This window comes from Bos indicus, chromosome 7, assembly GCF_029378745.1.
Source record: "Bos indicus isolate NIAB-ARS_2022 breed Sahiwal x Tharparkar chromosome 7, NIAB-ARS_B.indTharparkar_mat_pri_1.0, whole genome shotgun sequence".
NCBI lineage: Eukaryota > Metazoa > Chordata > Mammalia > Artiodactyla > Bovidae > Bos > Bos indicus.
This window is the reverse complement of record NC_091766.1, coordinates 95,837,227-95,861,390: the sequence shown is the minus strand read 5'-3', so window position 1 is coordinate 95,861,390 and position 24,164 is coordinate 95,837,227. Positions and strand designations below refer to the sequence as shown.

The window sequence follows — 24,164 nt, the reverse complement described above, 5'->3', positions numbered from 1 at the left end:
AGATGGTTGCATGGCATTATTGACTCAATGGACATGAGTTTAAGTAAGCTCCAGGAGTTGGTGATGGACAGGGAGGCCTGGCATGCTGCTGTCCATGGGGTCGCAAAGAGTCAGATAAACCGAGCGACTGAACAACAACAACAAAATATCATTCTAATTTTTGTTTGTATTATTTTCAGAAGGAACATCGACTTGGAAACTTACAGAATTTTGTTCAAATGTCAGCTTTCCCCATTACTAGCTCTGTGACTTTGGGTCTTAACTTTTCCAAATATATAAAATGGAGCCTATAATACCTATTTTGCAGGGCTGCATGTATTTGAGATAATGTGGGTAAAATGCCTGCATATTCTAGGCGCTCATAAAATTGCCAGGGCATTATTTCTAAGGTATTATACCAGACAGAAGAGTAGGCACAGCTCTGGGAAATAGACTCAAGTAGATCAGAACTCGGAGAAGGCAATGGCATCCCACTCCAGTACTCTTGCCTGGAAAATCCCATGGGCGAAGGAGCCTGGAAGGCTACAGTCCATGGGGTCTCTAAGAGTCGGACATGACTGAGTGACATCACTTTCACTTTTCACTTCCATGCATTGGAGAAGGAAATGGCAACCTACTCCAGTGTTCTTGCCTGGAGAATCCCAGGGATGGGGGAGCCTGGTGGGCTGCTGTCTATGGGGTCGCACAGAGTCGGACACAACTGAAGCAACTTAGCAGATCAGAACTGGAGGGCAAAACAGACTCCTCCCTGGAGGGTAAAAGGCGATAAACGGTAACCGAAATATTCAAGAAACCCCTTCCCTAGTGGTGTGGTATCAGTCCCTGCAATCTAATCACCCAAGCAGGACAACGTGCATGGTACTGAGAACTATGTACTCTAGTACTTAACTTGTATTACACTGGCTAATATTAAACACACAATTACTATCTTTGAGAATTCTAACTCAGGCTCATCTAAACCTCCTTAACATATGAGTCCACTGGGTTTTAGAGTTCAGGGGTTCCATCTGGCGCAGCTGCCTTCTTAAATAACTGGCTGTCTTTCTACCAACCAGTTCTCTACCAACAGCAACTGGAGCCCCGGGCCTGAGGGCTGCCCTGGAGCCACGTCCAAGGCTGAGTCCCCAGGCAGGATGCACCCATGCTACTGGTCCCCAGCTCCCCTAGCTCGGACACACCACTCTCAGGGTGACTGCATGAACCCACTGTAACCCATGGCCCATGAACACGATCACTTCTCCTACTGACCTCACTTAATGTTGAACAGAGTGGTGCTTACAGTTAAATTGCCACAATTGACAGATCAAAGCCCAAAGCTTTATTATACTGATTTTTCAAACACAGTTATATAAACTTAATTATTCCTGAGCACCCTTAGGCACCAATTGGGCACTCCGACTCCAAAGCACACACAGACACACACACACATATACATATACCTGGCCACTATGGCAGGCACGCACGGTCTCTCTTACCTTCCCTTCAGGATAAAGAACTGGAGGATGTACCAAAGTAGATTTTCCCCCCTCAAACTAGCAAATAAATATGTGAATATTTAGTTTTCCATGAGAATTTTTTTTAATATGTCGGAATTAACATATCCTTTTGGCTTCCCCCGTGGGTCAGTGGTAAAGAATCCACCTGCCAATTCAGGAGACGAGGGTTTGATCCCTGGGCCAGGAAGAGCCCCTGGAAAAGGAAATGGCAACCCACTCCAGTATTCTTTCCTGGAGAATCCCATGGCCAGAGGGGCCTGGTGGGCTACAGTCCATGGGGTTGCAAAGAGTCGGACACGACTGAAGAACTAACAGTTTCACTTTCACTATCTATATATTAATGACTGTCCTTCCACAGGTGCAATTGGTTGTGCAAATTTATATTCAAACTCAAGCTCCACTTAGCTATATCCCACTCCTTCGATGATTTCCCTCAGCCATCAAAAACCACCCAAGACCAAACACTCCACACAAAAGTGCTTTTTAAGCTGCAGATCTTCGGGTGAAGTCACTTATTCTAAACATCCAAATTTATTAAAACATTCTTGCAATTCCATAGCCTTGGGTTTTCTAGTCTGCCTTACTGCTTTATTAAGCAATAGCTGGAAGGGATCCTTAAATCCAAGAAAGGAGAAGACCTTCAAAGGCTCACCAAGAACAGTAAAATCTCCGTGGAATGCCTATAAATAAGCATGGAGCAGACTGTAATGGGAACTGAACTGCAGCCTTGGCTGCACCTGTTTTCAGCATAGATTCCTCCCTTAAAGTTTTATCCCACCCCTAGGGCATTAAATATTTTGAAACTAAAAGAGGAAAACCAATTCATGGGGGCTGGAAATGAAAATAACCCCACCCTGTTAAGGAGTGGTTCAACTCTGGCTAACTGTGGTGTGTTTAATTTTTATTCTATTTGTAAGACAAGAAACATTTACTGTTACCTCTACTGAGGGATTATATACACTTTCATTTTAAATATTCTATGTGGTTTGAACTTCTGATCATAGGTGTGGATAACTTAAAATTCAAAAATTTTGAAGCGTTAATCCATAATTCTTTGAAGAACCTTAGAAAAAAACTTTTAATATGGAGGTTTTAAACAGATGAGGAAAATGGTATCTCATAAAGATGAAGTAACCTGTCGAAGTTTTCCACAGTTCACTGGCTCCATAAACATTTATTCAGAACATAGTTTGTGTTAAGTAAATGTTAAATGATGGGAAACTGTCAGACATGTCCCTGACCTTGTGAAAGTTACAGCCTGGTCAGAGATGATACTAATAGAACAAAGACTTCAATCCCACTTCTGGGTATGCATCTGGATTAAATTATAATTCAAAATGAAACATGAGCCCCTGCGTTCACAGCAGCACCATTTACAACCGGCAGACATGGAAACAATGTATATACCCCACATCTTCTCCATCCATTCTTTTGTCGATGGACATTTAGGTTGTTTCCATGTATATGTATATATACATATATAGAGAGAATGGAATATGACTTGGCCATAAAAAAGAATGAAATAATGACATTTACAGCAACATGGATGAACCCAGAGACTACCATGCTAAGTGAAGTAAGTCAGCAACAGAAAGACAAACGCTGTATGATACCACTTACATGTGGAATCTAAAATGTGGCACAAATGAATGCCTCTATGAAACGGAAACAGACTCACATAGAGAACACTCTTGTGGTCACCCAGGAGGAGAGGGATGGGATCATCTGATGCAAACTATTATATATAGAATGGACAAACAACAAGGTCCTTCCCTGGTGGCCCAGACGGTGAAGAATCTGCCTTCGATGCAGGAGACCCAGGTTAGATCCTTGGGTTGGGAAGATCCCCTGGAGAAGGAAATGGCAACTCACTCCAATATTCTTGCCTGGAGAATTCCACAGAGTGGCCTTACAGGCTACAGTACTTGGGTTTGCAAAGAGTCGGACACAACAGAGCGACTAACACTTTTCTGTATAGCACAGGTAACTATATTCAACATCTTGTTATAAACCATAATGAAAAAGAATATGTATTGTTGGTGCTGTTCAGTTGCTCTTTCGTGTCTGATTCTTTGTGACCCCAAAAACTACAGCAAGCCAGGCTTCCCTGTCCTTCACTATCTCCCAGAGCTTGCTCAAACCCATATACATTGAGTCAGTGATGCCATCCAACCATCTCATCCTCTTCCATCTCCTTCTCCTCCTGCCCTCCATCTTTCCCAGCATCAGGGTCTTTTCCAATGAGTCAGCTCTTTGAATCAGGTGGCCAAAGGATTGGAACTTCAGTTTCAACATCAGTCCTTCCAATGAATATTCAGGATTGATTTCCTTTAGGATTGACTGGTTGGATTTCCTGGCAGTCCAAGGGACTCTCAAGGGTCTTCTCCAACATCACAGTTCAAAAGCATCGATTCTTCGGCACTCAGCTTTCTTTCTGGTCCAACTCTCACATCCATACACGACTACTGGAAAAATCAAAGCTTTGACTATACGGACCTTTGTCGGCAAAGTGATGTCTCTGCAAGGAGATCCAACCAGCCCATTCTAAAGGAGATCAGTCCTGGGTGTTCTTTGGAAGGAATGATGCTAAAGCTGAAACTCCAGTACTTTGGCCACCTCATGTGAAGAGTTGACTCATTGGAAAAGACTCTGATGCTGGGAGGGATTGGGGGCAGGAGGAGAAGGGGACGACAGAGGATGAGATGGCTGGATGGCATCACTGACTTGATGGACCTGAATTTGGGTGAACTCTGGGAGTTGGTGATGGACAGGAAGGCCTGACGAGCTGCAATTCATGGGGTCGCAAAGAGTCGGACACGACTGAGCGACTGAACTGAACTAGGTTTGTCGTATGTATACGTATGTATAACTGAATAAACTTGCTGTACAGCAGAAATTAACACATTGTAAATCAACTATACTTCAATAAAATAAATCAAAAAAAGAATAATCACTTTAGTAACTACTTGTGGTAAGTGCTATAAAGGAAAATCACAGGGTCCAATGAGAACACAGACTAAAGCAACCAGATCTAGCTGAGGAGACAGTTAGGACAGGTGAGGCTGAGGATGTAACAATTGACATGCAGACTGAAGGATAAGCGGGCATCGCCCAGAGGTGGGAGGGCCCCTCTGAGCTGTCTGATTTCTAAACTACTGCCTCTGCTGCAGGATCTACCACCTAGTGGCTCCTGACATCGGGGGACATCCAGATTTAAAGCCATGCTAGTGCTCAAATACCAAAATCTCTCTATGGGAGCAGGACTGTATATCAGACTAAAGTGCAGCCATAACCGTGCTCTCCCTCCTAAATGACCCAGGCAAATCTCTTGACATACATACAGAGTTTATTATGTATAATCTTAAATTAATGTATAAATCAGAGTAACAGCAGAGAAAAAGTAATTATTTTCCAACTACCCACTCAACAACTGTTTACAAAGCAACGAGCCTGGGGCCGAGGATACACAATGAATAAGTCTCCATCACAGCTTTGAAAAAGTTAATAATAAACAGACAATAAGCAGTCTGTGCAACAGACATCAAGCAGGTTTAGTTACAGCTTAAATGCTCTCACAGGTATGGAGAAAATCCTATGGGACTGGACAAATGTTTTAGTTCTATGTCAGCTGCAGGCGCACCTGAAATAATCTTACTGGGTTATCAAATACCATTAAAATGAGCAATTATTGATAAAAAAAAAAGTGCAGCCATAAAAAAATTAATGTTTACTCCTGCACTTACCCAGGTTGGCTTCTTATGTTCTGGCATTATTCAACAAAACCTCTTTAGATTTGTTCACCTGCTACAGTAAGAATTTTGGAAGTTTACTGCTGGAAATGATGAGAGATATGAAGGGGAGATGGTATGCTTTTCAGATCCTTCAGAAATAGAAACTGATTTTCTTGTTCACATATATTTGGCAAAGGTCTCCCCGCCTACAGCCGTTTAGCTCTCTCACCCATTTTGGCCACATGAGGCTTCCCACGTGTCACTCTCAAGCCTCCCTCTAAAGTAGATGCAGGGGCCATGACGTCTGTAAACCACTGTATCACACAGAAAGCCTTTCTCTTGCCTTTAGAGACCCCCAGTCTCCAATCCCAACCATCTCCCAGCACAGAACATCTCCTCCAGGCAGCCAGCCCCTCCCTTTCTCAGAGCACACCTCACTCATCTCTCCCTTTACATTTTTTTTTTTTTCCACAAAAGTGCAACTGGTTGGGATGCTTCTCTTCCTCAAATATCCAAATCCTAAATGCCTTTCTTTCAAGTACATCTCACTAGCATCAGCCCTGACATTGCAAACCACTGCAATCCAAAGTGGGCATCCATCCATCTTCTTTAATCCCCACTTGCTTTCTCAAAGTACCTTAACTGCTGCTGTTGTTGAGTAGCTAAGTTGTGTCTGAATCTTTGTGACCCCATGGACTGTAGCATGTCAGGCTTCCCTGTCTTTCATTATCTCCTGGAGCTTGCTCAAACTCATGTCCACTGAGTCAGTGATGCCATCCAACCATCTTATCCTCTACCATCCCCTTCCCCTCCTGCCCTCAATCTTTCCCAGCATCAGGGTCTTTTCCAATGAATCCACTGTTTGCACCAACTGGCCAAAGTATTGGAGCTTCAGCACCAGTCCTTCCAATGACTATTTAGGATTGATTTCCTTTGGAATTGACTGGTTTGATCTCCCTGCAGTCCAAGGGACTCTCAAGAGTCCTCTCCAGCACCACAATTCGAGAGCTCAGCACCAATTCTTTGATGCTCAGCCTTCTCTCTGGTCCAACTCGCACATTCGTACATGACTTCTTGAAAAACCATAGCTTTGACTATGTGGACTTTTGTTGGCAAAATCATTCGTCATAGTTTTTCTCCCAAGGAGCATCTTCTAATTTCATGGCTGCAGTCACCATCCACAATGATTTTGGAGCCCAAGAAAATAGAATCTGTCACTGTTTCCACTTTTTCCCCTTCTATTTGCCATGAAGTGATGGGACCAGATGCCATGATCTTAGTTTTTTGAATGTTAGGGTTCAAGCCAACTTTTTCACTCTCCTCTTTCATCTTTATCAAGAGGCTCTTTAGTTCCTCTTTACTTTCTACCATAAGGGTGGTATCATCTGCATATCTGAGGTTGATACCCATGGCAGATTCATTTTGATATATGGCAACACCAATACAATATTGTAAAGTTAAATAAAACAAACAAACAAACAAACAAAAAAGATACTTCTGGCAATCTTGATTCCAGCTTGCGATTCATTCAGCCTGGCATTTCACATAATGTACTCTGCATATGTTAAATGAGAAGGGCGACAATCTACATACAGCCTTGACATATTGTTTTTCCAATTTTGAACCAGTCAGTTGTTCCATGTCCAGTTCTAATTGTTGCTTCTTGACCCACTTACAGGTTTCTCAGGAGAGAGGAAAGGAGGTCTGGTAGGTACTCCCATCTCTTCCACAGTTTCCCACAGTTTGTTGTGATCTACACAGTCAAAGCCTTTAGCATAGTCATTGAACTAGAGTAGATAATTTTCTGGAACCCCCTTGCCTTCTCCATGATCCAATAAATGCTGGTTCCTCTGCCTTTTCTAAACTCAGCTTGTACATTTGGAGTTTCTCTGTTCACATTCTGCTGAAGCCTAACTTGAATGATTTTGAGCATTACCTTACTAGCGTGCGTAATGAGCCCAATTACAGTAGTTTGAACATTGTTTGGCATTGCCTTTCCTTGAGATTGAAATGAAAACTGACCTTTCCCAATCCTGTGGCCACTGCTGGGTTTTCCAAATTTGCTAACATACTGAGTGCAACACTTTAACAGCATCATCTTTTTGGATTTTAAATAGCTCAGCTGGAATCCCATCAGCTCCACTAGCTTTGTTTGTACATAGTTCCTTATATAGACAGATAATGACATAATTGCATCTCAAGGTGTCTCCTCCACCACCTTGGGGTCCATTTAAAAGATCAGCGCTGGGTATATTCATCTACTGACCCTACTCTTACTCAAGGCAGGTCTCTGTCAAAGGCTTTCCCTAGATACTGCAGGGTGCCTCGTGAGGCTGCAGGAGAAGAGAAGCAAGACGTGGGATCAAGCCCACCATCCTGCAATGCTAGGTGTGAGTGGCCTCATGGGTCCCAGATGAGAGAGCAAGGGCTTCTTCAGAAGGGGCGGTGTCCTAGATGGCTGACTCACCCACTCCTCTGCCATGAAGTGCGGCTGATGAAAATGTCAATCCCTTGGCCCTCTACTTCTCCATCTCCCATGGCACAGTCTTTTCACTTGGGTGGGCTCCTATCACCTTCTTTCCAGACACTGTCAGAGGGTTCACGGGGATCCTCAGTCTCTCCCCTCCACTCTCTCCGCCTCCCCGTGATCGCCCTCCCTGCCCCCAGCTCAGTTCAGAGAGTACACCCAGAGGATGCCAGCAGATGAGTCAAAGGCCGCGCCTCACCCTAGACCTGGCTTCCTCTCCCCACCCCTCGCTGGCAGCATGTCCAGTCACCCTTCCCACCCCAGCTGCCTTTGTTTGGGGAGGTGATGAAGATCGCTGGCCCAAGTCCACGCCAGCCTTCCCCACCTGACAGTCCATCCGCAGTTTCACTCTGAATCACTGACCATCCTCTTCCCCCAGGGTTACTGTGACCTGGAGAGCTACAGGGCCAATGCCCAGCCCTCCAACCTGTTTCCATCTGGAAGCCTCTTCCACTTGGCTCCATTCTGCTCTGCATTCTTTAGTATGTAGTCACCAACCCTCTGCCTCCTCTCTCATATTCCTGCGTCCTTGGAGATGTAGGAATCCCCATGACTTTATCGTTTCCTCTGTGAACAGTTCTTGACATTTTAACAGCAGCCTTGCTTTATTACCAAACATTATTTTTACCTTAAAGGGAGGAAATCGAGAGAGAGGCAGGTTCAAATGCCTGCTGCAGCACTTAATTATTCTCCCAGAAGCCGTCACCCTAATCTGCAAAAGGAAAGTAATACTACCTGCCTCTGGAGTCGTCCAATGATATAATGGGGGAAACTCGCCTCTTCTGAATCAGCTGGAGTCGGCACAGGGCTGCCTCCAGTGCTCAGCACCATCCCATCCTTCTGCTTTGGTTTCCTGCTCACACTCCTGGTCTCATCAGGCAGCTCCCACACCTGGATTATATCGAGTCCTTTCTATAGCTTTCATGCCTTGTTCTCTCCCACCCCCAACCCCACCCCAACCTCCAGCTCCCAGTCTTTCTATCACTGCCTGATTTATCTGAAATAAATGCACACCAGCTTCCCACTCTGATGAAACACTACACTCTTGGGGATTTCCCACCATCCTAGATGAGGTCCAATATCTTCCACCTGGACTTTAGAGTCTTCGTATTCGACCTCATCTGTTGATTCCATTGCACCTCTTGCTATGTCCCGTACCATATCTCTCCATCACTCTCCCCCACCCCAGGATGCTATCCTTCCTGTTTTAGGAGAACTTCATCAGACAGCATCACTCACTGGCTAAGAGAGCGAGAGCGGACTGTGGACTCGAGACCGGTAGAATTTCAGCCAACACTGAATTCATATGCAAGTTCAAGCAGGTTCCTTAACCTCTCTGTGCCTCAGTGTCCTCATCTGTAAAATGAGAAGAGTAACAATTCTTCCCTTCCAGCATTGTTTTAAGACTTAGCTAATGTACACGAACCCATTATAATAATGCATACTGCTGCTGCTGCTAAGTCGCTTCAGTTGTGTCCATAGACGGCAAGTCATGTCCATAGTCGTGTCTGTGCGACCCCATAGACGGCAGCCCACTAGGCTCCTCTGTCCCTGAGATTTTCCAGGCAAGAGTACTGGAGTGGGTTGCCATTGCCTTCTCCGAATAACAATGCATGGGAAGTGGCAAATGCTGGACAAAGGCTAGTCAGTGTTAGCATCACCACCACGCTTCCATCTACCATTGAGCCTTGCATCTTGCCATCCCCATGGCAAGGAAGCCTTTCTCTGCTTGGATTCCTCCTACCCTTGAAGACTTAGCTCAAAATGCAACACCTGTATCTGCTTCAGCTCATCCTATCTTCTCAACTCCCTTATATGTTTGTACTTCTTACTTGAATACTTAATCCTATATGCTGTTCAGGGTTACTGAGTCTCTTCTATGTCTCAGTCATGTCTTATCAACAAAGCTGTAAACTGACCAAGAGACAGATCACTTCCACTCCCCAGGGTGCCTATCACAGTGTTTAGTAGCAGAGAGGAGCTCAAAATCCACTGTTGATTCCAATCTTTGTTTCCATTTGCTAATTATCAGTTTCATTTAAACAAAGAATGAAGTATGGTTCTAATACCTTGCTTTTTCAAAAAAAGAAAGCTAAAATCAAGAAAATAATTAATAAATCAGAAGAAAGGTTCAATCTGATTGCTTCTTATGGCCAGGAGTCCATGAGCAAGTCAATTAAACCCAAAGAGCATCTAGTTTCCCACATGGGAATACCATGTGCCCCACAGGGTTACGGTGAGAGAGTCTGATACCAAATACTAGGGCAATGTGAGCAAAGCGCAAAACAAATATTAAAAAAAATAAAACTAAGAAGTTCTGACAAATCAGTAACTAGGTCTGCTAGACGCACAAGAGAGAAATGTATAATTTGTTTCTGAACCATAATGAGATTCTTATTTTAATGACTCATCTCAAAAAAAGTTAAAGAAAAAATCATAGATTTTCTTTCAAAACTTCTTTTTTTACAGTTTCTGTCAGAGACCCAAACCTGAACTCCGTGAGGCCAGGGACCATGCCTGTCTCAGCAGCTGCACATACCCAATGTCGTACACAGTGACAGTGAAGTCGCTCAGTCGTGTCGAACTCTTTGCGACCCCATGGACTGTAGCCTACCAGGCTCCTCCATCCATGGGATTTTCCAGGCAACAGTACTGGAGTGGGGTGCCATTGCCTTCTCCAGGGGATCTTCCCAACCCAGGGAACGAACCCAGGTCTCCCGCATTGCAGGCAGACGCTTTACCCTCTGAGCCACCAGGGAATGTCGCATACAATAGGTACTTAGTAAGTATTTGTTAAATAAATTAATGTATGAATTTGTACATGAATAAACATGAGTATTACGTGATGGCTCAAATCAACATTATATTAGTTTTATTCAATCACCAGAAATTTTGTTTAAAGCACAGGTCAGAAAACAAGTTAGGAAAACAAACATCTAGTCTTCTATACCCTTACTGGCATTACCCGGTGGTTGTAAAACTTCAAAAAAGTACTCAGAGGCACACAACAAAACCCTTAGCTGCTTCCTGTGAGACACCTGGAACAAACAATAGATGGCCCATGAGGGGCTTTCTAAAGAAAGCACTGCTGTTCTTCACAGACACCGCTCACGGACCCAGTGAGAACAGGTTTATAGGGATGGACTATTCACTTTAGGAAATGAATATTCAGATGTTTAACTGTCTATTGTTCGCCCTGCAATCACACCATGACATACCATCCTGTCTCACAATGCTTTTAATTATTTACCATAATAATGATGCTTCTCAAGAGAACTACAGTTCAGTTACCTAAAAAAGTATGATATTTAATCCTAACAAAAAACATGATTCCCATGAAATGGGTCATTTATGAATGAAGCTGAGCCATCTCTTTCAGGGAGAACATGGCTTGGTGCCAGCAGACCTAGTTAGGCACCAACTTCCACCTCCGCACATGTGCAATATGAGACCAGGTCAACTGTGAGAGGATCCTAAGTACAGCACCAAGTTATAAGAGATCAGAAGAGGGAGACTGTATTTCTGAGATGCAGCTTTGAAGATGGCTAGGTAAAACTTCACAGAGGAGATGGGAACAATTTACTTAGCATTCATGGCAGTTGGGATCGGGAGGTAGGTAAGGACTATAGAACCTTCCATGAGCCAGAATCTATGGCACGTGCTTTAGGCATCTGATTTCAGTGTATCTTTATAAAATCCTAGGACCCAATCATTATTACCTGCATTTTACAAAGGAGAATACTGAGGCTCAGAGAAGTTAGGTAACTTATCTAAGATCTCACAGTTGAGAAGCTGTAGAGCTCGGATCTGAATACAGACACTGACAATAAGGTCCATAAGCTTTATGCTATAACAAGTTGACTCCCCTACTTTCAAAAAGTAATACGAAATATTTGTTTTACAAAACAAAGAGATGGAGCCAGGGACAGGGTAGTCATTCCAGATGAGCAAAACAGCTTGAGCAAGACTCAGAGGCGGGGAAGTACCAGAGATCATCAGTCCAGAGTCTGACCGGCTGGATAAAGTAGAACATGGCCAAATGAGGCAACCTGAACACTGCCTGGAGGAAACAGAAAGTGGTTCTATCCAGGCTGAGGATGCTATACACTTATGAAATACATTAAAAGGGACTGCACAGCCTTAAGATAAAAATAGAAAGCCTGAGCTCTACTTGCTCTGGGAAGTGGAGAGCACATGCATCTTTGGCCTCTGATGCAACCCTGTGGGCAGACCTCAAAATAAACATCCACACGTTGCCTGGCAACTGGGACAGTAGCCACAGCTGATCTGTGATCGAAATCCAAGCCCGAGAGACCTTAGAACATTTGGCCACACCCTGTGAGTGCCTGATTATGAGCTGTGACACAGGAGCACCCCAAACGCTTAGGAAAAAAGCCACAAAAGGTGGAAGTTATGTACCCTAAGACAATTGCTTCATTTTCATTGCTTTGTGAGCCCCGCTTTTCCAGTGTTCCCCTTCCCTCCCCCACCGGGGCTGATTATTTTGTAGGCAAGGAAGAGAGCAAGCCACGCGGCCTGGATTCGTCATCAAAGAGGAGAAATGCAGCTTTTTTTTCAAGTTGTGTTCATGCCTTTGGGAGCCTGGTTACTTTACTTGATGCATGAATAATTCCAACTCTGTCTGACTTTGGCTGCCCCAAACAAGCCAGAGAAGTTAGACCTGGAAAAGACAGCCTGCTTTCCTCCTGTGGTCCCTCCCCTAGAAAAGGTTTGCTTGGCTAGGACATTCTTAAGCTTGTGAGTCATGCAATTTAAGCACATTAGAAGTGACATAATGAACAATGAGGAAGACAGCCCATGATAAGTTCTTTGAACTTAAGTCTTAACCTCTCTAGAACACAGTTTCCTCATCTGTAAACTGTCAGGCTTGAGAACTCTGGAGTTCTGCAACTCTAATATGATATGCTATAAATATGTAAAGCTTATTAAATAATGTAACCAGTGATAGATGTTCAAAGGGGAAACATAGGCGTTTAGCTTCTGGAGTCCCATAGACCTGGGGAATCACACTATCTGTGTAACTTCAGGCAAGTTGCTTAAAGTTTCGTGTCTGACTGTTTGTGACTATAGTCTGCCAGGGTCCTCTCTCCATGGGATTCCCCAGGCCAGAATACTGGAGTGGGTTGCCAGTCCCTTCTCCAGAGGATCTTCCCCACCCAGGGATCCAACCCAGGTCTCCTGCGTTGCAGGCAGATTCTTCACCATCTGAGCTACAGGGAAGTACTAAGCTTTCTAAGATCGCGCTTTTTTATTTGTTAAATGGTATAAAGGTGACGTCTACCTCATAAGATGGTAGTGAGGGATTAATGAGGGTGTGTTCATAAGCCCGGGCACATCAGAAGTTAGTAAACAAAAGTGATTTGTATCATTTTACAAACATCAATTGCCTGGGCTTCCCTCCTAGCTCAGTTCATAAAGAATCCGCCTGTAATTCGGGAGACCTGGGTTCGATCCCTGGGTTGGGAAGATCCCCTGGAGAAGGGAAAGGCTCTCCACTCCAGTATTCTGGCCTGGAGATTCAGGCCATGGGGTCACAAAGAGTCAGACATGACTGAGTGACATTCACTTTCAAAAGTTCTCCTCAGTCTCAGAATGGTGAAGCACTTCAGAGGTGACCACTGCTTTGAGAAGTCTCATATTGTTTATCCTACAGAGAAAGGGCAATATTATTCTACATGACAAAATTTTGTTTGGGTTGAAATGCATCACTTATTTATCCTAAAAGATTATGAACTCATCTGAAGCATATATGGCTACTGGTGATATGATTATTGTACAAGAATAAAAAATTCTGAGCTCTGGTGAACAGTCGCCTGAAAGCCTTTCAGCTTGGTTTTCGTAGTGCTTTCAAATTCATTCCTTAGGCACAAACCTAACAAAGAGTGAAAGAAAAGAGAACTTTTTATGGACTGCTGTGTAAAAGAAAAGAGAACTTTTTATGGACTGCTGTGTAATAAAACCAACGGCCCATCTCAATCTCCACAGGGATGATAGGCTCAAAGTGCCTCTTACCGAAACTGAGAAGGTACCTATAAGGAAACACAGAGATGCGGCCAGTTGCTTGGTGCCTGAGAGATGAGTCTGTCACATGGCCATTCTTGTAGCTGGCTTCTCCGTGAAGCGTGTTCTTAATAAGAAGACTTAACTGACAGGAATTAGTACAAAGTTCCCTTCTCCAAGCTGATTTCCAAATAATGAAAATGAAAATGCAGGGTGAAATAAAGCATTGTTCTAGAAAGCACGTAAGAAAAACAAATTCACGAATGTACACTAACAGCAAGCTTCATCTTTGAAAATATTAAAGAGGTAAGTTATTTAGTCAGGAGAGCAGCTGTGGAGCCTGACCACTTGAGTTTGAATTCCAGCTCTGCTACCAGCTGTATGACCTTGCGCAAATTCCCTAACTGCTTTGTGCCTCAGTTACAGTGGGAATTATCAATACCTTCCACATTTCATCCCACTTTCCCCTAAAATTAAAAACAAAATTCGATAGAATAGGAGAATTGATTTTTAAATAGGTTTCATTTTAAATATGTAAAACATTTGTAAAAATATGAACAGTGCTGCTTATCCTTAAGTTTAACAAAAGTTCTGCGTTCCGACACCAGAAGGATGTTTTTCACTATTAATTTTACCTGTTTTTTTCCCTTAAATTTCCCTATATTCGGATGTGCAATTTATTCCTTCTTTACTGCCCACTAAGACATCTGAAGAAACTCTGTCAACAAAACTCTTCTTTGCTAATTCCAATCAGTGTACAATATACTCTTTCACAGAAGCAGGAAATTTAATCAATCAGAATTTCCACAGCATTAAGATGTTGAGCATAATATTGAGGCCATAATATCAGTTTCTAGTGGTTTTCTGAATTTAGATACAAATTCCTCTCTCAGTTATTTAAACTGCCTGAATATAAACTACTGAGTCTAGGATTTTAGAAGACTGGTCTACTGAAAAAGGCATTGGAATCAAATAGAACCTTGCTATCCATGTGACCCAGGGTAAATTATTTAATCTAAGCCTTAGTCTTCTCATTTTAAAACCTGTCCTAATACCCATTTACCTAGTTGCAAAATATGCAACTCTTAAGAGGATTAAATGAAATCCATAAATCACTTAGCACAGTAGTTGTTTAACAAATTAATAAACAGTTGGGTTTTCTTCTTTTCATTTATTTTCCATTTATCTAGATCCTGGAGAGTTTCTCCAAACTACATACATACTGCTGGACCTAACCCCTCTCCCACAGCATTCCAGAATTATCTACAGATTATCAGAATGTCCTTTGTAATCGTTTGTTTCCTATTGGTTGTCTCTCCACTTTAAATAGTAACCCAGTCTTCAGTTCATTGGTCAGTAGAAGAATGTGGAGAAGTTATACACACAGAGAAAAGTTACGGTTTATCACTGGCTCAACTGGAAATCAACTGGGGTATTTTGCCAAGATTTTAATTGCAAATACGCAGATCAATGTTCATCACATTCAGTCTTTGGAAACTCAAGTAGAGGTGTAAGAATATGATTGTCAGAGGACTATAGAGAATGAGACAGTTCTAATTTGCCAGGCTAGGAATCCTACCACAAGAACACTATTTGAGAATAATTCAGCACCCATTACTGTAATAATTTAAAAAAATTCTTGAAACCAAGGAAGAACTCAAACTCAACAGCCAAAAGAGGGGAGCCTTTCCCTTATGATCTCTAAATATTCAACAAGGGGGTACACTGTTTATGGCTAAAATTTCTAACAATAATTAGCTAATGAACCAATTGAGTTAAAACTCAAGTTACAGTAGGACATCACATAGAAGATAATATAATTTTATAATATTGCTAGGGAAAAATGATCACTAATTTTAATCAGTGAAACTACGTGAAATATGCAGGAATCCATACATATTTAATTATTTTATACTAAAATTATACATAATGATCGCTGGCAATGAATGTTATATCCAGCTATTGGGCACTGTGCCAGGTCAAGCATTAACACCCTTGCTGTTTGCTGGTTGCTGAGACATGTCTGACTCTTTGTGACCCCATGGACTGTAGCCCACCAGGCGCCACTGTCCTTTGGATTTCCCAGGCAAGAATACTGGAGTGGGTTGCCATTTCCTTCCCCAGGGGATCTTCCTGACCTAGGGACTGAATCCGTGTCTCCTGCACTGGCAGGCGGATTCTTTACCATGGGCTAATAATTAATAAAGCCCTGTGGAGGGCAGGCAAAGAGCGGCTGAGAAGCACGATCTCAGGCTAAGAAAACAGGCAGCACTGCTCAGTTTTTCAGTTTCCCTTTGGACAGGACCTCTGCATAGGAGGTGTGAGTGAAGTCACAGAGCTGCCTGGTACTCAAAGTGCTCCCCAGCATGCTCACCAGCTTGTTGAGGGACAGGCATGCTAACTCAGAGATTTTCTTCACATGGTTCATCAAGGAGTGACAGTTTTTGCCTTTTATCTCTGGCATTTTTAATGAGACGTTCTGGGCACCAGGGTTATACTTCTCTGCTTCAGGGAGGGTCTCAGAATTGGTGGTCACAGACGATTAACACCTAGTTCAGTGGTTTTGGGGCTTCCTTGGTGGCTCAGGTGGTAAAGAATCTGCCTGCAATGCAGGAGACCTGAGTTCGATCCTTGGGTCAGAAGATACTCTGGAGAACAGAATGGCTACTCACTCCAGGATTCTTGTCTGGAGAAGTTCATGGACAGAGGAGCCTGATGGGCTCCAGGGAGTCCATGGGGTTGCAAAACGTCAGACACGACTGAGAGAATTCACTTTTCAGCGCTCTTTGGCCCAGAAGCAGAACCACTGATGGGCACTGTGTGGGGAGGGGCAGGGCAGGAATGGACACTTAGAAACTTACAAAGGAGTTTGTCCAAAAGCCTAAGGCAGGAGGAAGACAGAGGAAGGGTTACAGCCTAAAACGCTGTAAGCACCCCAGGGGATTCTGAAACTCTTTGACATTGAGAATGACTGCTTTAGGTAGTTTTAAAGGAGATGGCTTTATAGGGGGTTGGTGGAATGGCCTGTATTTTCTATTAAAACCATCTATCGTTATCCATGGGCACTTTTCTTCCGGTAACAAACTTAAGTCTCTTCCTGCTTTCATTTGGTCAAGAGAAAGGTACCAGAATTCATTAGATAATGGGTCAGATTCACAAAATTACTTTTCAAAAGTACTTTCCAGCTGGTTTTGAAATGAAGATTTGTGGTGCTGACATGGCGAGTCTGAGTTACTAAACAGCATAGATGCTCCCTAAAAAAACAGTCCTGCAATACTCCAAGAATATCTGTCTTCTCCAGTCTCATGACCACAAACCCTGAGGACAATTGATAATTGGGATTATGCCTGTAGTGTACATCTTTCTTACACTAGAAAAATGTAGAATATAGGCTTCGCCAAGCTCAATAGCACTGTCATCTTATAGGCAGATATTCTGGCCCACTAGAGGAACTCTTAATGCTACACATATCCACACATCTAGTATACAGGATTTATTTAAGAAAAAAGTAAATTTTTTTTCTGAAAACATTTCAGAAACATAATATTTGTCTATCTCTGTAGATCAGGATTCTAACACTCAAATGAAAATATACTTCGGGGGATGTGAATGAGTGTATCAGGCCAGAATGAAGAGGGGGTAGGAGGCTTCACGACAAAATAGAATGTGCAATTATTATCTAAAGGCTTTCAAAAATTTTAAAACCATTGCGCAGGCTTAATAAAATTAATCTGAATTCTGATTCAAGAGCCCCTTTCTGTTCTAGACACATAAATATAAAATTTAACATTGAAACATTAATTAAAGAGATAAATCAAGAGATGGCAAGTATAAAAGAGAAGTTGAGAATTCTGGAAGATAAAAATTCTGGCCACAAGTTTCAGTTTCCCACTATAGACCAAGCCCTCTGAACCTCATGCATCTTTGTAAACAAAATATTATGAAAAGAAGCATGTCCAAAAGCATATATCCCAGGACTCTGATAATGACAAGTCATGGTAATGGCATTATATTAGACAATTTTATTTGCTTTGTTAGATATAAACAGAATTTTCCTATCCCACGATAAGAAGGAAACAGAAAAGACTTATACGGCTGAAAACCATACAAATAATTTCCCCTCTGCTACTCTGGCCACCCTTCATTAGTACAGCTAATGAAGAAACAATATGCAGGAGACTGAGTCTCTGGTTTCTCTGTAGGAGCAACTTTCTGCCCCAGCAACTCTATTCTGGACAACTCTGGAGGGATCAAGATCTCATCGAGGTATTTATACTAAGGAGCTCAATCCATGACAGAGTCCAAAGAGTATGCCTGTTTACTCGCCCAGGTGCATTCTTATACCAGCTTTGAGTGAAAGAGGAGTGGTTCAGGCCCTTTCTTAGGCTCCAACAGAGGGCCATGAACATCAATCAGGTCAGTTCAGGGAGGCCACTCAGGATGGCTCAGAAGTCTCAGCTCCTGTCAGTAGAAGAGCCACAACTCTCAGCAAGATTGCACTGCACCGCTGCTCACAGACCGACTCTGGTGAGCCAACTCCCTTCTTAAAGCAGCGCTCATTCCACTTTTACAGGTTTAAGGATTTACCTTGAAAGCTTACTGGGCCATAGATTCCAGCGATGCTGACTGGGTAGGTCTGAGGTGCGACCTGGACACTCTCCATTTTTAATTAAGGATCTCAGGTGAATTTCACACAGATGCTTTCCAGACTTCATATCATGAAACACTGCATTAGAGCATTCCAAGGAGGGAGGAGGAAGTACAACCCCAGGACACAGGTCAGGAGAGTCCCAGGCCCATGGATTAGCCTGGGATTATCCCACTACACTGCCTTCTCTATTTAAGAAACAAGAACTTCTCTCCTCTGAAGAGACCCTGCTGCTAAAACACAGCCCTGTGCAATTAAGGAAGCCCTGCTTCAGTTACAGTCAACTTCCCCATTGCTTAGTATAACTAGTCCATTTGCAGGACTCCCTGGGAAACTCCTTACGTTCCAGAACTCGGATGATGACGAGCCACGGAATTATCACCACTCACACACATCTTAGCCATTATGATCAGTATGTACCATGGGACCTAGAGGACTGAGGATAATTATGTTTTGGCAATATGTAAAGTTAGTTTACCAAAGCTAACTTGACTAATCAGTAAAAGCAGACCCAAATCTTCTTTCCAATATATAAGAAATCCTCCCAAATAAAACTGATTGTTAGGGTTTTGTAAGTGTTGCGAAAGCATCTAAGGGAAAATAAACAAACACTATCAACAAAAGAGACCAAGAGGCACCTTTGTAACTAAGATGTGCCAATTACTGCTAGCAAAGGAATCAACAAAAATGATAAAGGGTGAGCAGATGAGCATCTGAGCTTCTTCCTTGTTTTGCTAAGGATATGTATCCACCACGTGGCAGCTGGGAAACATGAAATATTCAATCAGAAACAAAATGGAGACAATGTGCCCTTAGAGGTAAGTGTCTGGAATGCAGGGGCACGTTATCCTGTTGGTGAGCTTGTCTGGCCTCCCTGCATCTCAGCTTGGGTTGTGAAGCAACAGGAAGATGAACAGGACGACCTGTCACCCTCAAAGCTGGTTTGGCAGACAGACAGCACAGACTCAGGCAGCTATGGAGTCTCCAGTTAATCTGTGCACTGTGCAGGGCAAATGGAAACCTCAGGTTGTCATTGCCATCTGATGGGAATCCTGTCTGCAGGGGACCGTTGTCAAGAACATCTCACGAGAGAGCCCTAAAATGAATCCAAACTCTCAGCCCCACATAACAGCATACGGAAAAGTGTGCGGCGGGGGATCAGAGTAACTCCACTGGGAGTCAGCGGTAAGTCTGGAAAGATGGATTGAGAAAATAATGAACGAGGCAAGCCAATGCTTGGGAAGTTGGATGTATTCAGATCTCTGAAGAGTCCGGCCTTGAACTGACTGGTTACAGATCTCCTTTAAGGGACTCATTTTACTAATGTTTATTCCCAGAAAAACAGGCCCATCTTAACCTCATCCCCCTTCCCTCAAACTTGCACTGCTTCACAGCACCTTGACAGCAATGCTTTTTAGCACTTTTTACATTGTGTTTTTATATTTGCTATATGGGCCATACTTCACGTCTGTATCCTCTGCACCATGACCGGACATTGTAGAAGTTAAACAAAGAGTTCATTATGGATCTTTTTTGATTACCTAATCTTTAGCTAATGGACAAACAGATGGTAAGCTGTAAATGCTCATAAAGCTTAGAGAACAAAAACGAATATTGTTTTACTTTTCTGCCTACCTAGGGTAAATCTCTACACTAGTGCAACAGTATCTTAGGGCTCTGTTCAAATTGAAAGAAAAAAAAAATCTTCTTTTTCAATTCAACAAACATTTATTGAGCAGTTACTATGCGGAAGGCACCACGGAACATGCAGTGGGTCCAAAGATGTGGATCTTGTATTGAAAGGGCTCACAGTAGAATAAAAAGCTGGTATTCTAAGAAAAGTAACCATAGCCAAATGAGACGATATAGTCAAATGAGACTTCAGTGTGCATTAAGTTCACCCACTGCAACTCATTTTTTAGGAACTATTTTATGGACAGCTGTTAAACACGTCCTGAGAAACAACACAGGGCAATGGTTAAAAGATCAGGCTCTTACCCTCTTAATCTGGAAAGTGGGCATGATAAGGGTATCTGCCTCCTCCCTTTCTCATCATCAGATCATGTAAAGTGCTCGACATATGCCTCAGTTCAGTTCAGTTCAGTCACTCAGTCGTGTCCGACTCTTTGCGACCCCATGAATCACAGCACGCCAGGCCTCCCTGTCCATCACCAACTCCCAGAGTTCACTCAAACTCATGTCCATCGAGTCAGTGATGCCATCCAGCCATCTCATCCTCTGTCGTCCCCTTCTCCTCCTGCCCCCAATCCCTCCCAGCATCAGGGCCTTTTCCTTATTTGAGTCAACTCTTCACATGAGGTGGCCAAAGTACTGGAGTTTCAGCTTTAGCATCATTCCTTCCAAAGAAATCCCAGGGACTGATCTCCTTCAGAATGGACTGGTTGGATCTCCTTGCAGTCCAAGGGACTCTCAAGAATCTTCTCCAACACCACAGTTCAAAAGCATCAATTCTTCGGCACTCAGCCTTCTTCACAGTCCAACTCTCACATCCATACATGACCACAGGAAAAACCATAGCCTTGACTAGACTAGAACACAGTAATTGTCAGTAAGTGTAGTTATAACTATTAATGCTGATTTTTTTTTTTTTTTTTTGCTGTTTAGTCACTAAGTCGTGTCCAACTCTTTTGTGACTCCATGGACTGTAGCCCGCCAGGCTCCTCCATCCATGGGATTCTCCAGGCAAGAACACTGGAGTGGGTTGCCATTTCCTTCTCCAGGGGATCTTTCCAACCCCGAGATAGAACCCACGTCTTCTGCTTGGCAGGCGGAATCTTAACCACTTAGCCAATACGCTGATCTAATACACATTGTGTTGATCTGTTCTTTTTCTGAAACCTATTAAAGTCACTTGCTAATAATTTATTATTATTGCCTAATGTGAACAGGAGGGCACAAGGCTAACAATGTCACTTCAGCAACAGGATTACACATAGCCTCCACCCAAATCTCCAAGGTTCAAATATATGTATGGACTTGCTCAGAAGTCAACCTGTCTTAAGAGATGCTGTAAAGGACCCTTAAAGATTGTAAACAATGGGACTGAGTAATTATATTTATGGCTTTCCATCAAAATAGTGTATCGACTGATCTTAACCATGGTGGGGGGTGGGGGGCAGCACCCAATGAAGGGGTATTTTAAAATGTGTGCATGATAGCATTTTTGTCATGCTCTGGCATTTAGTGGGAACAAGAGAGCCCCGCCCAATTAAGAACTGTCAACCCAAATGCCATTAGTACTCTGTTGAGAAACACTGGGTAACTGACATTTTTTAGTTAAAAGCTATTCACAGAGAGAAAAAAAAAAAAAAAAACACAACTGTTTGTGAAGACCCATTGTACTTTCCCAGTATACAGATTATTAATTCAATATATAAAAAACTACAGGATAAAATAGCTCCTTCTTATGAGGCCAGACACACTGATGCTAAACCACATATCCCAGATTCAAATGGTCTCCAAAATGAGGGCACTGTGAGGTAAAGAGAAGAGACAAAGATATCTACGTACACAAGAGAACATAGGTTGTGGGCTTTTTATTTAAATAGGACTGAATGATTAAGTGGTTCATATTGTGGGAAAAGTAAATATTTCCAGCTAAGAAGTAGTGATGCCTTACAGATAGTTGTTATTATAAACAATGAATAGGAACACAAATATTTGGCTGACTTTATGAACTGAATTCAAATTAACTTCCCATGTTTTCCTAAATCTTTTTCAAATGATCAGTTTACTTGCTCTCTTTTAAATCTTCATTGGTGAGAGAAGAATTATACTCAACCAGTTCATGGACAATCAAGAAACCTAACTGACCACTAATAAACTCCTCTCCGCACTGAGAATCTTCTCTCAAAGCATGAGAACTGAAACAGACAATGTTTATACTTGAAGGCACTGCTTCGTAAACATGTCAGGCAGTCTGCAAAGTTCACTTAAAAAAAAAAAAGTCATCAAGAGTTCTTGCTGCCTGTACCAGGATTCCCGCTCTACCCTCACTGTACTGGCCAGCTACCCCTTCTCCAAGTCGGCAGATGTAGCCTTGGCTAGTCTAGCATGATTTTGCTAAATGTCACTCTTCTGTTTTAATCTTACACAGGCAGCAATCTCCTCCCCACCGCATTCCCAGCAATAAATATCCTTTAGATACTGAAAATCAGCATGCAAAAGTTAAATTCAATTTCCACAAACAACATGTCAGGAAGAGGCACTCTTCATTAGAAAATAAACTTGCCAGCTTTAAACAGCAGGTGCCACTCCTTACTGACCCTCCCTGCAATGCAGAGGTTTTCCCTCTAGAAAACATCTCATATAACAGGAAATTTCCAGAACTGCCGATTAGGCAGTCCCATTCCTCTGTTGTACGTACAGGTGGATTTCCCAGGGGACTAGTCAGAGGTCCCAAGGTCCCACCCTTGGAGGACGCTTCTTAAACTCTCAGCCTCCTTTTCTCAAGCTGTAAAATGGGAATAAAGAACCAGCCCGGTACGCGTTTATAACTGAAGCACGGGACCACACCAACAGCGCAGAAGAGACTGTCAAATCTCCACGAAAACATTTTGCATTCTTGAAAGACAGATACAAAGCACCGCTCTTTGTGATGTCATCCGACCACAGCCTCAGGTTGTGTTCAAGGAAACAGAACCAAAACAAGTCACAACATCGGCCACGCCACACCCAGCATGTTATCAGGTACACTCAGAGGTTCAGTTCAGTTCATTTCAGTCGCTCAGTCGTGTCCGACTCTTTGCGACCCCATGAATCGCAGCACGCCAGGCCTCCCTGTCCATCACCAACTCCCGGAGAGGTTACACAAAGTGAAGTCATTCTCTAAAACGGAGGTCACCACGGCGGAGGGGGCAGGGCGCGGGGAGAAGACGGGGTCTAATCCTAAAGATCACAGGGCCAAACCGAATCCACAGAGCTGCTGCTCTTTCTTTTTTGTCTTTCAGCATTTTTTCCAGGTCACACAAATCCCTGGTTTTGGAACCCTACCGTGTACGATCACCAGATTCATTCCCAGTCCAGCAGCCAGCCACTGCGGCACCGACAGGGAGGAGGGGTCGGCAAGTAACACAGGGGAGCTTAGAACCCACTGGAAGGAGATGGATCTTAAAGGTCAAGGGACTGGTCGGGGAGCACGTCCAAGGCCCTGGGAGCCCGCCGGCCCGGGAAGCCGCCGCAGCCTCGGGGACAAGCGGCCGAAATCAGTACTCACTCTGCGTCCGGCTTCGGGGCCCCGGAGACTTCAGCCCGGCTTGCGGAACGTTTGCATTCCCGATTGCGCTCGGCCCCGCGGTTTCAGTTTGCAGCCGCAGCCGAGCTCCAGGAGAGGGACGCGGCGGGGCGGTCCCGGGACGCGCGACGCAGGCCGCTCCCCGCCCGCCTCTGCCCGCCCCGGGCAGCACCGCCCCCGGAGCCCCGCGCGGTTCGCGGAGGGGGCGATGCCCGCTCTGACTGCGGGGCTGGCATCCCCCGGGCTGGCTAACAAAACAACGCGAGGCAGGTCACCCGCTGATGGCAGAGGTCTACCGCTCCAAGGCTGTCTCTGTGCGAACACACGCCCCCACATGTCGCTTTTTAGACTACGGAGTAAATTAACATTTTATATCCCATAACAGATTTTGCTTTCTAAAGAGTGGTTTACCAGAACCAAAATTCTACTGAATTACTGTACATTATACATTATGACTAAACATTTCAAAATAAGAATGGATTTTAAA

The 24,164-nt window shown here is 43.5% G+C and overlaps 1 protein-coding gene and 1 long non-coding RNA gene across 12 annotated transcripts in view; one reads left to right on the top strand and one right to left on the bottom strand.

Moving 5' to 3' along the window:
- Window positions 1–24,164, bottom strand: part of CAST (calpastatin) — a 130,798-nt gene that overhangs the window by 60,142 nt on the left and 46,492 nt on the right. Inside the window, exon 1 of one of the 11 annotated variants that reach the window (XM_019965449.2) lies at window positions 23,660–23,983. The exons of 9 other annotated variants lie outside the window; for them this stretch is intronic. The gene's annotated coding sequence lies outside the window, so the exon portion shown is untranslated. Of the gene's footprint in view, window positions 1–23,659; window positions 23,984–24,164 lie in introns of those variants that run through there. One more of the 11 variants, XM_019965451.2, reaches the window with a different exon arrangement.
- LOC139183847 (uncharacterized) lies at window positions 23,103–23,882 on the top strand. Its single transcript, XR_011567403.1, has 2 exons — window positions 23,103–23,133; window positions 23,394–23,882. It is a non-coding gene; the product is annotated as an uncharacterized lncRNA (long non-coding RNA).